Source organism: Hyla sarda, chromosome 3 (genome assembly GCF_029499605.1).
Source record: "Hyla sarda isolate aHylSar1 chromosome 3, aHylSar1.hap1, whole genome shotgun sequence".
Classification (NCBI taxonomy): domain Eukaryota; kingdom Metazoa; phylum Chordata; class Amphibia; order Anura; family Hylidae; genus Hyla; species Hyla sarda.
This window is the reverse complement of record NC_079191.1, coordinates 282,452,284-282,469,129: the sequence shown is the minus strand read 5'-3', so window position 1 is coordinate 282,469,129 and position 16,846 is coordinate 282,452,284. Positions and strand designations below refer to the sequence as shown.

General features: G+C 44.1%; 1 protein-coding gene across 3 annotated transcripts in view; it reads left to right on the top strand.

The window, feature by feature from the left end:
* The first annotated feature begins 13,617 nt into the window (after positions 1-13,617).
* Positions 13,618-16,846, top strand: part of TAB2 (TGF-beta activated kinase 1 (MAP3K7) binding protein 2) — a 115,830-nt gene continuing 112,601 nt past the window's right edge. For all 3 annotated transcript variants that reach the window (XM_056566766.1, XM_056566765.1, XM_056566763.1), the window contains exon 1: positions 13,618-13,775. The gene's annotated coding sequence lies outside the window, so the exon portion shown is untranslated. The remainder of the gene's footprint in view (positions 13,776-16,846) is intronic.

Below are 16,846 nucleotides of genomic sequence, written 5' to 3'. Positions count from 1 at the left end.
TCAAACGCTTTAGCAAAATCCAGAAACACTATATCCACAGCCATTCCTCTGTCAAGGCTTCTACTCACCTCTTCATAAAAGCAAATTAGATTGGTTTGACAACTTCTATCCTTAGTAAACCCATGCTGGCTATCACTTATAATACAATTATCCCCTATGTATTCCTGTATGTAATCCCTTATAAGTCCTTCAAACAATTTACCCACAATGCACGTTAAACTTACCGGTCTATAGTTTCCTGGGGAAGACCTAGAACCCTTTTTGAAGATTGGCACCGCATTCGCCTTGCGCCAGTCCCTTGGTACAATACCAGACACCAGAGAATCTCTAAATATCATGAACAGGGGTACAGATATTACTGAACTTACCTCTCTAAGAACTCTTGGGTGTAGTCCATCCGGTCCTGGGGATTTGCTTACATTTATATCACTTAACTTACCTTGTACCATCTCTACATTAAGCCAGTTCAGTACATTACATGATGTGTTACCAGCACTGACCTGGCCAATGTCAGCTCCTTCTTCCATAGTGTATACAGAACTAAAGAACCCATTCAGTAGCTCCGCCTTCTCTTGATCGCCTGTGACAACCTCTCCATTATCATTATTAAGGGGTTCTTCATCTTTTAAGTCCCTATAGGGGACTTTTATATGCAATCATTACACAGTGAGATTGGAAATCCGTTGATATAGCCTGGCCAAGCCAGGATACATCAGTGAATCGGCTATTGGCGGCAGGTAAGGGGACCCTGCTCTACCATTTTAGCATATGGAACCCCGTAAACACATCATGGGGGTTCGGTAAGGCTATGTTCACACAGCTGTTGTCTCCAAGCTTACTTAAACGGACCATACTACTAACCGATGTAAACTGATGCAAAGGGATGCAATTTAGAGACTACAGTAGTGCTTGTACTACTACCCCCATCATTGAACAGAGTCTCCCCTGCGATGAATCAAGTGCCTTTTACCTTCATTTTCAAATACCCCGCTGGGAGCCCCGAATGGCCGGAACCGAGGTGCCATTCAAGGCTCCCCGCAGTGTTTTTAAAGTCAGTCAGTGCCATTGTGATTACACTGTGCAGGCCGGCCAGATGCACTGCTTTTTAAACAATCCTTTCCACATATAGCGCAGCGGGGGCAAGCCATATAGGACAGTTGGGGGCAAGACATATAGCTATATGTCTGGCCCCCCGCAGCACTTCTATATGGCTTGTCCCCCGCAGCGCAATATGGCTTGTCCCCCGCTGCAATATTTTATATGGTTTGTCCCCCACTGTGCAAAATGGCATGCCCCCCGCTGTGCTATATGTGCAAAGCATTGTTTAAAGCAATGCTTCTGGGCGGCCGGGGAATTCTGCTCAATGATGCCTGCTTCCCCAACTCGCCGGCTCAATGTAATCACGATTACACTGACTGTGCAGTCAGTTGGTAGAGCTTCTGGCCGGCTGGCCGGGGAACACAGCACAATGCAGCCCGCCTTGACGTGGCGAGTGGGCTTTGTACTTTTTGATCAAAACGTATATACTAACAACCTGTTAGCTTTTGAAATTATGCTGAGAAGCAATTGGATCATTGTGCAAGATTGTAGATATGCACCTTGTCTGTTTTCTACTTGAGTACACATTGTGTTTTCTATCCCCTCTTTTTTTTTTTTTTGAACATGTTGTCTGCACTCTTCCCCACCCCCTCAGCCCAACCCTATATAAGTAGTAGTTAGCTACACATGGGCATTTTCTTTCCTGACAGCCTCCCAGTTTGACTGGGAGAGCATGGTAAGTGTGCTATAACATCCTGTTCACACTGTGCGCCGTCTGTTGCTGCCGTGGCGCCGTGTCTGCGGGGAGGTACGACCCCTGGACTGGTTTGAGTGGCGTTGGGGCCGCTCTGCCAGTGGGTTGTTCCCCCTGTGGGCACTGGTGTCGCGGTGGTGGTGGTCGCCGCCCAGTGCTACGCCATTTTATGCTAGGGACGTTAGGGACCCACTCTGAATGGGTGGCCTTGACGTGGCGAGTGGGCTTTGTACTTTTTGATCAAAACGTATATACTAACAACCTGTTAGCTTTTGAAATTATGCTGAGAAGCAATTGGATCATTGTGCAAGATTGTAGATGTGCACCATGTCTGTTTTCTACTTGAGTACACATTGGGGGACATGTATCATTTCCAGTGTATAATAGAAGTTTTTTACCCCTCTGCCTGTTGTCTAAATTTGGCGCAGCTGCGTTAAATTTATCATTCTTGTGCAGCTACTTTTTTGAATTGCGTTTAAATTTAGAATTCTCCTCAGAGCATAAATTTACACCACAGCTCTATTTAGTAGGAGCTTTGTCTGCAGCGTATCTGCACCTAAACAGTAAATGTGTCCTCGTTATTAGTTTTAGAATTTTTTTCTTCATTATGTAGAGTTTTAATCTCACAATAATACCACTTTTTGCACCCAATTATAACACATCAATTATATCAATGTCCTTATTCTTCATTTAACATCTGTGACACCCCTGTGCAAATCACCTCAAATGTACATGGTGCACTCTACCTTATGGGCTTGTGAGCCCGCAGAGGACTTTGCGCCCACATATGTGGTATCTCCGTACTCTGGCTAAATTGTGTCCCAAAAAATGGGGATCTTTTTTCCCATTTACCTCTTGTGAAAATGTAAAGTATGCGGCAACACCTGCATGTCAGTGTAAATAATTTTATTTTTATACACTAACATACTGGTGTAGACTCCAACTGTTCCTTTTCATAATGGGCAAAAGGAGAAAAAGCCCCCCAAAATCTGTAAGGCAATTTCTCCCGAGTACGGCGATACCCCATATGTGACCCTAAAATGTTGCCTTGAAATACGACAGGGCTCCAAAGTGAGAGTGCCATGCGCATTTGAGGCCTAAATTAGGGTTTTGCATAGGGGTGGACATAGGGGTATTCTATGCCAGTGTTTCCCAAACAGGGTGCCTCCAGCTGTTGCAAAACTCCAAACATGCCTGGACAGTCAATGGCTGTCCGGCAATACTGGGAGTTGTTGTTTTGCAACAGCTGGAGGCTCCATTTTGGAAACAGTGCCGTACCAGACGTTGTTCATATTTATTGGGGAGGGGGGCTGTGTAGCAGTATGTGTATATGTAGTGTTTTTTACTTATTTTATTTAAGTGTAGTGCAGTGTAGTGTTTTTAGGGTACAGTCACACGGGCGGGGGTTCACAGCGAGTTTGCTGCCTCTCAATCTTGCAGCACTCCCTGTAAACCTCCGCCCATGTGAGTGTACCCTGTCCATTCACATTGGGGGGAGGAACATCCAGCTGTTGCAAAACTACAACTCCGAGCATGCCCTTTGGATGTCCGTGCATGCTGGGAGTTGTAGTTTTGCAACAGCTGGAGGCACACTGGTCGCGAAACACGGAAACAGACTCAGTGTTTCGCAACCAGTGTGCCTTCAGCTGTTGCAAAAACTTCAAATCTCAGCATGCAGTGACAGCAGAAGGACATGCTGGAACTTGTAGTTATGCAACAGCTGGAGGCATACTGCTACAACTCCCAGCATGCCCTTTGGCAGTCCGTGCATGCTGAGGGTTGTAGTTATCCAACAGCTGAAGGCACACTGGTTGCAAAACACTTGAAAGTTTTTTTACTTAACTTAGTGTTTCCAAACCAGTGTGCCTCCAGCTGTTGCACAACTTCAATTCCCAGCATGCATGGTCTGTCAGTCCATGCTGGGCGTTATAGTTTGGAGGCACAGCTGGAGGCACACGGGTTGGGAAAAAGAGTTAGGAAACAAACAATGTTTCCCAACTAGTGTGCCTCCAGCTGTTGCAAAACTATAATTCCCAGCATGGCCAGACATGCTGGAAGTTGTATTTCGGCAATATCTGAAGGGTCAGATGTAGACGAACTACAACTCCCAGCATGCTTGAGCAGTCTGGGAGTTGTAGTTTTGCAACAGCTGAAGGTCCACAGTTTGTAGACCACTGTATAATGGTCTCCAATCTGTGGTCTTCCATATGTTACAGAACTACAACTCCCAGCATGCCTCGACAGAGTGGGCATGCTGAGATTTGTAATTGGGGGGGGGGGGGGATGAAACCCCCCCGTGGCACATGGTAAGATGGCTGGCTATCAGTGATAGCCACCATCTTACCGGGCGCTGGGGAAAAGTATAACGGAAAGCAGTAAATTTTAAAAATAAAAGGAGAATGATCTACAGTGTTAAGTGGATTCCAAAGCTATTTTAATGTGACGGAGCTTGTTCAATGATAAGTAAGCTATCAAACATTTCCTATGTAAATGTATTAAATTGTTGGATCATAAAATAACAATACCAATATACAAGTGATCTAATGAATAACTGAACTGTAAACAAATATTCTATATGCAAATTATTTTAAAAGTAAAAATATAAAGCAAACCAAAGGAGGAATTGAGATAGGAAAGTGAAAACATTCTGGTGGTTCCTTAGTAGAACTTTCCTTCAGAAATAGAAAGGATTGCAGTTAAAGTTGGCTTATATTTGCTGGGAAAAAGACGCACTTGTGTCAAAATTTTTTGTGCAAAGGAAAAGTACGCAGGTAATAAATCCATGTGTACTATATATGCAGCTCCAAGGTACCCCGATTCAGCTACATCTGGACGACATGCTCTATCAAAACGTGCGCAAAAAAATGCGCAAAAAAAGGGCTTGCGCCAAATTTTGCGCAAAAAAATACACACAAAGCAGGAGTAAAATCTTTGATACATGTCCCCCATTGTGTTTTCTATACCCTTTTTTTTTTTAACATGTTGTCTGCACTCCCCAAATTTCATGAAAATTTAGCAAATTTAGCATTTTTCTAACTTTGAAGCTCTCTACTTGTAAGGAAAATGGATAGTCCAAATAAATGTTATTTTTATTCACAAATACAATATGTCCACTTAATGTTGGCATCATAAAATGGACATATTTTTGCTTTTTGAAAAAATTAGAGGGCTTCAAAGTAGAGCAGCAATTTTCAAAAATTTCATGAAAATTGCTAAATCTGAAGGGACAGATGTTAAAGAACTACAACTCCCAGCATGCCTGGGCAGTCTAGGCATGCTGATAGTTGTAGTTTGGCAACATCTGGAGGGCTACCGTTTGGGCACCACTGTAACAGTGGTCTCCAAACTGTGACCCTCCAGATGTTGCCTTTGGCTGTCCGGGCATGCTGGGAGTTGCAGTTTGGCCTTCCTAGTGGTTGCCACAGTAAAGATCACTTTACTTTCACTTTCATTCCCCCCCCCCCCCAACATGGTTTCCCTACCTGAGCCAGGATCCAGCAGTCTCCAGCGACGATCAGGGGTCCCCAGGCATCTTCACCTCCAGGTACTGGCCTCCATCTTCTCCCCACGTTCCCCTCGACATCCATGGGTGGGCAGAACGGGGGTTTGCCAACCCACTGTCCTGCCATTGGTCAGAATCAGTTCTGACCAATGGCAGGGGATAGGAGGAGATCGCAGCACTGCGACCTCGCTCCTATCCCTCAGGATGATCAGGACTGTCACTGACAGTTCCGATCATCCCTATTTTCCGGGTGATCGGGTCACCAGAGACCAGATCAGCCCGGAATAGCAGAAAATCGCATGTCTGAATTGACATGCTATTTTTTGCGATCGCCGACATAGGGGGGTCTCAGGACCCCCTTCGGCGATGTGCCGGGATGCCTGCTGAATGATTTCAGCAGACATCCCGGTCTGGTCCCCAACCGGCTAGTGGCGGGGACCGGAATTCCCACGGGCGCATGCATACGCCCCACGTCCTTAAGGACTCGAGATGCAGGGCGTATGCATACGCACGGCGTCCTTAAAGTTCCATAAGTTGCAAAATTGTGGTTTTCTTTTTAATGCCATTACAAATTACAATTGGTTGTGCAAAAAACAAGCCCTCATATGGGTCTATGGATGGAAAGAAAACATTATGCCTATGAGGAAAAGGCTCAAATTTTATTTCTTTGTCCTTTAAGGCCAAAATGAGCTGTGTCCTTAAAGTGTACCTGTCAGATCCCACAAAAAAAATGTTTTTCTTAAATATAGCTCAGTACCTAATCCTGACCATGTACATCTAATTTGTATGTGTCTAGCACCTTTATTTATTTTGTTACACTTTTAATTTAGCTCACTAGTCTGAAATCCTCTCAAAGGGAGGGGGCGTGGCCTCACTGTGCAGGTCTCTGCCCCCTCCCTCAGTATGCTCTCTGCTCACATCTCCACTAGCATTAGGTAAACTACAACTCCCAGCTTGTCCTCACTGACAGTAGCGGGACACAAGCTGACAGTGGGAGGATTATTCCTCCAGCTGTAAGCCCTGCACTCACAGCTGTCAATCAAGGAAGTGTGTCCATGACACAGGTGATGGTACATGGACACAGCAGGACTAGTATGTGTCCAAGCAGGCAGGGTGGGGGGGGGTGCAGTTGTTTGACTGGCTTTTTCAGTATGAAATACTGAACATTTTCTAATGAAAGCAATTGCAAAACCTATTGGATTTGCATGCTTTACAACATATCAAAAGTTTTTGTATCTGACAGTGCCCATTTAAGGGGTTAAGATGACCACCCAAAATTCAACATAAGAGTTGTCTTTCAGGGGGTGGTCTTCTCGTGTCAAAGAATATCTGGTCTTAAGGGGTAAGAGGTTTCACTATAAACTGGAAAGTTGCAATATTCTTCCTGAGTAGGTGAAGAGATTTCCTTGGGGGTTCCCATCGCCTCAGGATGCCCTATTGTGTGTACAATGCAGCAGGCCGGAGCGTCACTGGCAACAGCGGGCAGGATGGGGAAACTGGTGGCGTCACCATGACCGGGCTGCCCATCATCATCTGGCGGGATCTCACTTGGCTCTTGTCTGCCATATTTCGCCCTGCTAGTATTTTGGTTTTGCCTCCTGCCTGAAGTAGAGGAGTCATAGACAGGAGTGCAGCTATAGGAGGGATCGTTCCATTCCGGGGCCTGTGAAGTCAGAGGCACTTGGTTCTGCTGGCGGAGTGTGGGACATTGTGGACTGGGCCTGACAGGACTCTGGGGCCAAAACCATGCGAGGGTGGAGGAGGTGGCAGTGAGATTGCCGGGCTGGGGCAGCAGAATCGATGCTTGTCCCCCTCCGGTAGAGTCTAAATCCTAGGCAGCTAAAGGACCTGGTCCATCTGCTGTCTAGGAAATAGCCTGTTCTATGTGAGATTGCTAAATCCTAGCCAGCAAAAGGACCTGGAACATCTGATGACGATGAAATAAAGGACCTGGTCCATCTGCTGTCTAGGAAATAGCCTGTTCTATGTGAGATTGCTAAATCCTAGCCAGCAAAAGGACCTGGAACATCTGATGACGATGAAATAAAGGACCTGGTTCATCTGATGACTAGGAAATAGCCTGTTCTATGTGAGATTACAAAATCCTAGCCAGCAAAGGGTCCTGGTCCATCTGATGACTAGGAAATAAAGGACCTGGTACATCTGATGACTAGGAAATAAAGGACCTGGTACATCTGATGACTAGGAAATAAAGGACCTGGTACATCTGATGACTAGGAAATAAAGGACCTGGTCCATCTGATGACTAGGAAATAGCCTGTTCTCTGAGAGATTGCTAAATCCTAGGCAGCAAAAGGACCTAATACATCTGATGACTAGGAAATAGCCTGTTCTCTGAGAGATTGCTAAATCCTAGGCAGCAAAAGGACCTAATACATCTGATGACTAGGAAATAGCCTGCTCTATGAGAGATTGCTAAATCCTAGGCAGCAAAAGGACCTAATACATCTGATGACTAGGAAATATCCTGTTCTATGTGAGATTGCTAAATCCTAGGCAGCAAAAGGACCTAATACATCTGATGACTAGGAAATAGCCTGCTCTATGTGAGATTGCTAAATCCTAGCCAGAAAAGGCACCTGGTACATCTGATGACTAGGAAATAAAGGACCTGGCACATCTGATGACTAGGAAATAGCCTGTTCTATGAGAGATTGCTAAATCCTAGGCAGCAAAAGGACCTAATACATCTGATGACTAGGAAATAAAGGACATGGTCCATCTGATGACTAGAAAATAAAGGACCTGGTACATATGATGACTAGGAAATAAAGGACATGGTCCATCTGATGACTAGGAAATAAAGGACCTGGTACATATGATGACTAGGAAATAAAGGACATGGTCCATCTGATGACTAGGAAATAAAGGACATGGTCCATCTGATGACTAGGAAATAAAGGACCTGGCACATCTGATGACTAGGAAATAGCCTGCTCTATGTGACATTGCTAAATCCTAGCCAGAAAAGGGACCTGGTACATCTGATGACTAGTGTTGAGCAGCATAGGCCATAATCGAATTTGCGATATTTCGCAAATATATGGACGAATATTCACTAAATTCGTAATATTTGCGTTATATTTTCGCATATGCGAAAATTCGCATATGCTAAAATTTGCATAAACGAGAATTTGCATGTGCGAAAATTAACATACACGAGAATTTGCATAAGCAAAAATTTGCATAAACGAGAATTGGCATGTGCGAAAATTTACATATACGAGAATTTGCATATGCGAACATTCGCATATGCGAAAATTAGCATATGCAAATTTTCCCATATGTACGCCAGTCTCACACAATAGTATTAGAGCCTTCTTTACACCACACAAGCTGGAAGCAGAGAGGGATGATCACTGTGATGTGTATTGTGAAAAAAAAATAACAATATTCGTAATTACGAATATATAGTGCTATATTCGCGAATATGCGATATTCGCGAATAAAATTCGCATTGCGAATATTCGCGAGCAACACTACTGATAACTAGGAAATAGCCTGTTCTATGTTAGATTGCTAAATCCTAGCCAGCAAAGGGAACCGGGCCATCTGATGACGATGAAATAAAGTACCCGGTTCATCTGATGACAAGGAAATAGCCTGTTCTATATGAGATTACAAAATCCTAGCCAGCAAAGGGACCTGGTCCATCTGATGACTAGGAAATAGCCTGTTCTATATGAGATTACAAAATCCTAGCCAGCAAAGGGACCTGGTCCATCTGATGACTAGGAAATAGACTGTTCTACGTGAGATTGCTAAATCCTAGCCGGCAAAGGGACCTGGTCCATCTGCTGCCTAGGAAATTAGCTTATGCTACATAAAAAGGCTGGATACTATAGGATAAAGGACCTGGTCCATCTGATGACTAGGAAATTAGCTTATGCTACATAAAAAGGCTGGATACTATAGGATAAAGGACCTGGTCCATCTGATGACTAGGAAATAGCTTATGCTCCCACTCCTTACAGTATTACAACAAAGTTTTATACAAATCCACTGCTGATGAAGCATTCAAAGTCAATTAGCTCATCCCTAGATGTTAACTTTTCATCTCTGGTGTTGTACTACAGCACCTGTAAACCCCAAGAGGACATTTTTCATTTTCACGGACCACTGTTCCAAAAACCTGTCAGACACCAGTGGGGTGAAAATGCTCAGTACCCACCGCCACAGGGGTTCCGGGAAGAACTGGTACCAACAGGCCCGAAGCATTAAAAATGGCGCTCCCGGGCCTAGGCGGTAATAGACTGGTGTCACTTAGGCTGGGGAGGGCCAGTAACAATGGTCGTCGCCAACCCTGGTAACGTCAGGCTGTTGCTGCTTGGTTGGTATCTGGCTGATACTGAAAATAGGGGAATCACACACATATTTTTTTTTTTTATATTTATATAGGGTTACCCATATTTTCAGTATCAGCCAGATACAAACCAAGCAACAACAGCCTGACATTACCAGGGTTGGCGAGGACCATTGTTACTGGCCCTCTCCAGCCTAAATAACGCCAGCCTTTTACCGGCTAGGCCCAGGAGCGCAATTTATTATTTTGATGCTCTGGGCCTGTTGGTACCGGTTCTTCCCGGCGCCTCTGTGGTGGTGAGTACCAGGGTAATAATTGGGGGTTAGCGCTAGCTGATTTTGGGGCTAAAGCTAAGCCCCAGCTTAGTAATGGACTCTGTCTACAAGACGGCTTCCACTACTAAGCCTGCAAATTCAGTTATAAAAAAAACAAGATACATTGTAAGAAATTTTTTATTTAAAAAAAACACTCCCCACAGCCCTTGTTAACCATTTTATTGAAATTTATGGGGAAAAAAAAACGCTGGTCATCGTCACAGTACTCCGCATTCACGTATCTGAAATGAAAAGAAAAACAAGAAATAACAGCTCCTATATACAGCTGTCATAATTCATAATCCCCGCTGCCAGGATACAGGAGCTCTGATTTGTGAATAGCTATCCACCAGAGTTCCCGTCGACTATGAATTATGACAGAATATACAAGAGCCGGCGGGGAGCGCGCCGCATGTGCCACCGGCTTGTACAGTTAATAAATGCGAATCATAGTGGGTCTCTGGAGAATGACCTGCTACGATCTGCCCCACGGCCCATGTACTATAACTCCCATCATGGGAAGTCTGTCCATGATGGGAATAGTAGTGCTATAAGTCCCAAGAGTCCCGTAGCCGGGGGGGGGGGGGGGGGATGTGCAAGTGCAGTCCCTCAGCGCTGCTACAACTACTCCCATCATGGGACAGATGTAGTTTGGCAGTGTTGAGGGACGGCTCCTGCATCCGCCGGCTGTCTCGGCAGAACACTTTCCTATGTGTCCTTTTTTGATGGTGTATTTTTGGGGTATAAGAAGGGTATTTGGGGGAAAAAAATGACACATGCAAAACATCAAAAAACATATAATCAGGGACATCTAAAATCAATTAACTCCTTCATGACGTAGGGGGGTACCTGTATGCCCAACGCCCGGTACCGGTGTTTAAAACGGCATCACACTGGGTCGGTCCCGCCTGCTAATGATAGCCAGGACCCTGGGCTAATAGCGTGCGGCACCGATCGTTGTGGTGCGCGCAATTAACCCTTTAGATGAGGTGATCAAAGTTGACCGCTGCGTCTAAAAGTGAAAGTAAATGCTTCCCGGCAGCTCAGTCGGGTTGATCGGGACATCGCGATAAAATCGCGATGTCCCGATCAGCTAGGACGTGAGCGGAGACCCCCCTTACCTTGCTCCGTCGCGTCCAATCAGCGTTTGATTGCTCCAAGCCTGAGCTACAGGATTGAGCAATTGAGCCCCTATCTCGCTGATCCATGCAAAGCTATGGCTTTGCAGGGATCAGAGTAAAAGATCAGTGTGTGCAATGCTATAGCTCCCTATGGGCGCAATAGCACTGCAAAAAAAAAGTGAAAAAAAAAAAGTTAACAAAGGTCATTTAACCCCTTTCCTAATAAGTTTGAATCACCCCCCTTTTCCCATAAAAAAAAAAAAATGTGTAAATAAAAATAAACATATGTTGTATCACCGCGTGCGGAAATGTCTAAACTATAAAAATATATCGTTAATTAAACCGCACGGTCAATGGTGTACGCGCAAAAAATTCCAAAGTCCAAAATTGCATATTTTTTGTTACTTTTTATATCATGAAAAAATGAATAAAAAGCGATCAAAAAGTCCAATCAATACAAGAATGGTACTGATAAAAATTTCAGAACACGGCGCAAAACTGAGTCTTCATACCGGCCCGTACGCGGAAAAATAAAAAGGTTATAGGGGTTAGAAGATGAGAATTTTTAACGTATACATTTTCGTGCATGTAGTTATGATTTTTTTCTGAAGTACGACAATATCCAACCTATAGAAGTAGGGTATCATTTTAACCGTATGGACCTACAGAATAAAGATAAGGTGTTATTTTTACCGAAAAATGCACTGCGTAGAAACAGAAGCCCCCAAAAGTTACAAAATGAAATTTTTACTTCAATTTTGTCGCACAATTAATTTTTTTTCCGTTTCGCTGTGGATTTTTTGGTAAAATGACTAATGTCACTGCAAAGTAGAATTGGTGGCGCACAAAATAAGCCATCATATGGAATTTTATGTGCAAAATTGAAAGCGTTATGATTTTTAGAAGTTGATGAGGAAAAAATTAAACTGCAAAAGCGGAAAAACCCTTCGTCCTTAAGGGGTTAAAAACGCTCACACAGAGCACATCACAACCCTGGAGAAGGTTCATGAACCCCCTCCCACAGGTAAGTGACCCCGTCCTGAATATGAAAACTATAATCAACTATAATCAAAATAGCCTAGCCGGCACGACATAAATAAATTGCATACAAAGTAGAAATAATCCGGAAATGATACTTAGGCAAGAGACAGAGATGGACATCCATTGGGGTTGTCAACACTCCAGAGGAAGTCGCTCAGCGACGAAACGTGTGGGGTTCAGGCATGACCCTGTCCTTACTTGACTGGACGTCCATCTCTGTCTCTTGCCTAAGTATCATTTCCGGATTATTTCTACTTTGTATGCAATTTATTTATGTGGTGCCAGCTAGGCTATTTTGATTATAGTTTTCATATTTAGGACGGGGTCACTTACCTGTGGGAGGGGGTTCATGGCCCTTCTCCAGGGTTGTGCTGTGCTCTGTGTGAGTGTTTTTAATTGATTTTAGATATCCCTGATTATGTTTTTTGATATGTTTTGCATATGTGTCATAATAAAATTGGTGTATTTACGTATATATTGTCTAGTGGTGTGCACTTTTTTTCAGTGACTTCTTTGGTATAGTGATTCATGATAAATTAGTATCCACTACAAAATGCATTCCACAATACACCCAAAAAATCGAGTACTTGCTTTTTGCATTATCATAAAAGACGCACAAAAAGGACGCAAAATAACTCACTGCACAAAAATTTGCGCTACATATAAAAAAGAAAAAGCTTCTACCACTAATGATAAATTCCCCCTTAGAGTGGTTTGCTGCTGAGGAGAAGGGCAGAAGCCCTTTAGTAGCGGGTGAGGTTTTCTATTGGTGGGTGTATGGCTAAGGCTCCTTTCACACAGCCGTTTGTGGCCGGTAGGTGACATCCATTAGGAAGATAGCGGGATGGATGTGACATCTTTATCTCCCGCTATCTTCCGGTGGAATAACAGGGGTCATAACGGATATTAGAGGAATCCCATTCAAGTGAAAGGGATCCTCTTTGCCCGTTATGACGACTCCCGTTAGGCTCTGTTACAATAACGGGTGTTAAGGATGGTCAAAGTGAAATAAATAAATAAAAAGCCCCTAATGTCCGTTTGTAACAAAGACACACAGTTTGAATGCAGCCTAAGTAATACTCTGCAGGGGCCTATAGAGCCAGTGTGGAGTCTGCAAGAAGCACAGTTGATATCCCCAGAGGCATATGAGTGGCTTGCTGTAATGCTCTGCAGGGGTGGGGGTTGCTGTAATGCTCTGCGGAGGTTCTCTCTTGGTTGGTGTCTGCAAGAAGCATTACAGCAAACCCACCTCCACCCCCACCAAGCATTATAGCAACCCCCACCCCCGCAGAGCATTACAGCATGAACTGTGCTTCTTGCAGACTCCAGACTGGCTCTATAAGCCCCTGCAGAGTATTACTTGCCCATACACCCACCAAGAGAAACTCTCTCCCGCTACTAAAGGTCTCCTGTCCTTCTCCTCACCAGCAAACCACTCATAAGCCCGCGAAAACAATTGTTCTTCTTGCAAACTCCAGACTGGCTCCGCCTACTCGAGTCTAGTCACATGGCTGGTCACATGGCCATGACATCATCAGAGGTCCTTTAGCTGGCTAGGAAATAGCATCTACCCTCCCCCTCCGCTGGACCGAGCTCACCTCGCTGGGAGGCTGACGGAGAGGCGTCGCGGGCGTCACGCCGGCCCAGTATCCGAGCTGGCGGCGGAGGAGAAGGCCGTGAGGTGAGCGGGGAGAACCGTGCAGCTTTCGGGGCCTGTCGGGGAAGTGGGCCCAGGCCTGAGCGGGGGAGGTGGGCGGTGATAGAGCTGTAGGCCCCGGCTTTAGGCCTGTCACTGACACTTGTGGGGGGCAGGCGTCCTATTGCTGTCACCCGTACCTGAGCCTAGGTATCAGCGCCCCCCACCCACACCTTCAGAGGCAGCCCGCCGGTCTTCTAGAGTTCTGCCACGGCTGCGCCATACAGATCCCCTCGGTATATAAGCTCACACATATGGGCTCTGAGCAGTCCGGGCACACTGTCCTACGTCAGTGATGGTGGTGCCCGGGCTCCTGTATACGGACTGTCATTATGTGGCCAGTGGTTTAGGTCTCTATAAGTAATATTGGAGGCGGTCAGACGTTATGGCTTCTCTGCTGATCTCCTGGTAATATCTATGGACTATCTGGGGAGAGGACAGCTCGTGTGGCTGCACCTTCTGATATGGCAGATCTCTGTAAAGGCAGTCTAATTGACATACCAGTGCATTCCTGTGCCTGTGTTGTGGTCCCATGTGTGGTCCTTAAAGTGGGTGTAAGGACCAAACTATCAGTATCATTTGATGCTGTCAGTAATGGTCATCAGACCTGTGGTCAGTCCTTATTGGCTGTCCAGTATTACACTTGTGTGGCTGAGAACTCTATTCCAGTGTATTTGATGGCAAGTCTGCATTGCTATTATTATTGTCAGAGACACCAGAATGGTTGGGATGCCAGGACTGTAATATTAATGGCCTATGCTTAGGATAGGCCATCAGTGGGTGACTGACCCCTGGGACCCCCACTGACTGCCTAGTCTGATCATAGGACATTAATGTTATATTCCTGGCGAGTTCAATGTAAGAATTGTTTACGGAGTGTACCTGTAAAGTTATCTGACCATTTTAACATTTTGGCAGTAATTCTTCTCAGGAAACTTCTTTGTAAAATAATTAAAAGATATATTTGTGTTTTTTAAACATTCTGTTCTTCCATATTCGTTTTCTGTTCCTTTTTGATAGCTTTAGCCATTCAGGGTTGTTGGAAAGGCAGGTGTTTGTATTGATTTGTCTTTATTGGATCTGCCTGTATTTGTATTATGTGGTCAGCGGCTGAGGTAGAACAATCTGTGGCTTGATGGTTCAGCTATCTTTAGAGCATTGTTTCCCAACCAGTGTGCCTCCAGCTGTGGCAAAACTACAACTCCCAGCATGCCCGGACAGCCTTTGGCTGTCCGGGCATGCTGGGAGTTGTAGTTTTGCCACAGCTGGAGGCACACTGGTTGGGAAACACTGCTTTAGAGGAGAGTTCATGTGACACCAGGATACTACTGTTAACTAAAGTTGATCCTCAAATCAATTTATCTTTCTATTTTCCACTAATTGTAAGTTTTTTTTTTTTTATTTTTTTATTGTAAACTGACCAAGCAAGAACTGCAGATTATGAAATTTTAAATGCGATAAAGTTGTGCATTGCTACTGTACATGCTTCTTCTATTTACAAAGGGCATCTCAGAACTAGAAACTAGTCAGTATACGCAGCTGAGTTTTTTTCTTTAACCCCTTTAGGCCCCGTTTTTTTTTTACCGTTTTGCACTTTAATTTTTTCCTCATTACCTTTAAAAAATCATAACCATTTCAATTTTGCACCTAAAAATCTATATGATGGCTTATTTTTTGCGCCACCAATTCTACTTTGTAATGACATCAGTTGTTTTACCCAACAATCTACGACAAAGCGGAAAAAAAAAATCATTGTGCAACAAAATTTTGTAAATTTTGGGCGCTTTCGTTTCTACGCAGTACATTTTTCGGTAAAAATCTTCTGTAGCTCCATACGATTAAAATGATATCCTACTTATTTAGGTTTGATTTTGTCGTACTTCTGGAAAAAAATCATAACTACATGCAGGAAAATGTATACGTTTAAAATTGTCATCTTCTGACCCCTATAAACTTTTTTTATTTTTCCGCGTACGGGGTGGTATGAGGGCTAATTTTTTGTGCCATGATCTGAAGTTTTTAGCGGTACTATTTTTGTATTGATCGGATTTTTTTTATTGCTTTTTATACATTTTATACAAAAAGTGACCAAAAATACGCCATTTTGGACATTGCAATTTTTTTTGCCATTTGACCGTGCGGCTTAATTAACAATATATTTTTATTCTTCGGACATTTCCGTGCATAGCGATACTACATATGTTTTTTTTCTAAATGGGAAAAGGGGGGTGATTTAAACTTTTATTAGGGAAGGGGTTGATTGATTTTATTAACTACTTTTTCCACTTTTTATTTTTTATTTTTTGGCATTGTTATAGCCCCCATAGGGGGCTATAACACTGCCCACACTGATCTTTTACATTGATCAATGGTTTCTCATAGGAATCCATTGATCGAGGATTCTGCTGCTTGACTGCTCATGCCTGGAACTCAGGCACTGAGCAGTCATTCGGCGATCGGACACCAGGAGGCAGGTAAAGCGATCCTCCTCGTGTCCTACAGCTGTTCCGGATGCCGCAATTTCACCGGGGTGGTCCTGAACAGCCCCCCTGAGCTAGCCAGGGGTAGTTTAGTTTCACTTTAGACGCGGCAATCAACTTTGAACGCCATTTCTAAAGGGTTAACAGCACTCGGCACCGCAATCAGTGCCACGCGCTATTAGCCACGGGTCCCGGCTGTTGTTAGAGGCAGGCCCCGCATTATAGAAAGGGAAAGGACCCAGGACGTACAGGTATGCCTTTTGGTCTTTAACAGGTTAAGTATTAAAAAATCTCCCACATTGGCCTAAAAATTGTCAACACTGTGCCCAGAAAGGTCCCACAGAAAACAGATTTCTTGCTATTGTGCTTTGTGATCCAACCTGTTTAAAGGGGTAACATAGTCTGTAAGGTTGAAAAAGACAAGAGTTCCACTTCAACTGAAGACCCTACCGTGTTGATCCAGGGTGAGGCAAAAAAAATAAAATGAGGCTAATGCCAATTGCCCTATGATAGAGGAAAAATTCCTTTACGACCCCACTAGGACAATCATAATAAATCCCTGGATCAACTTTCTAT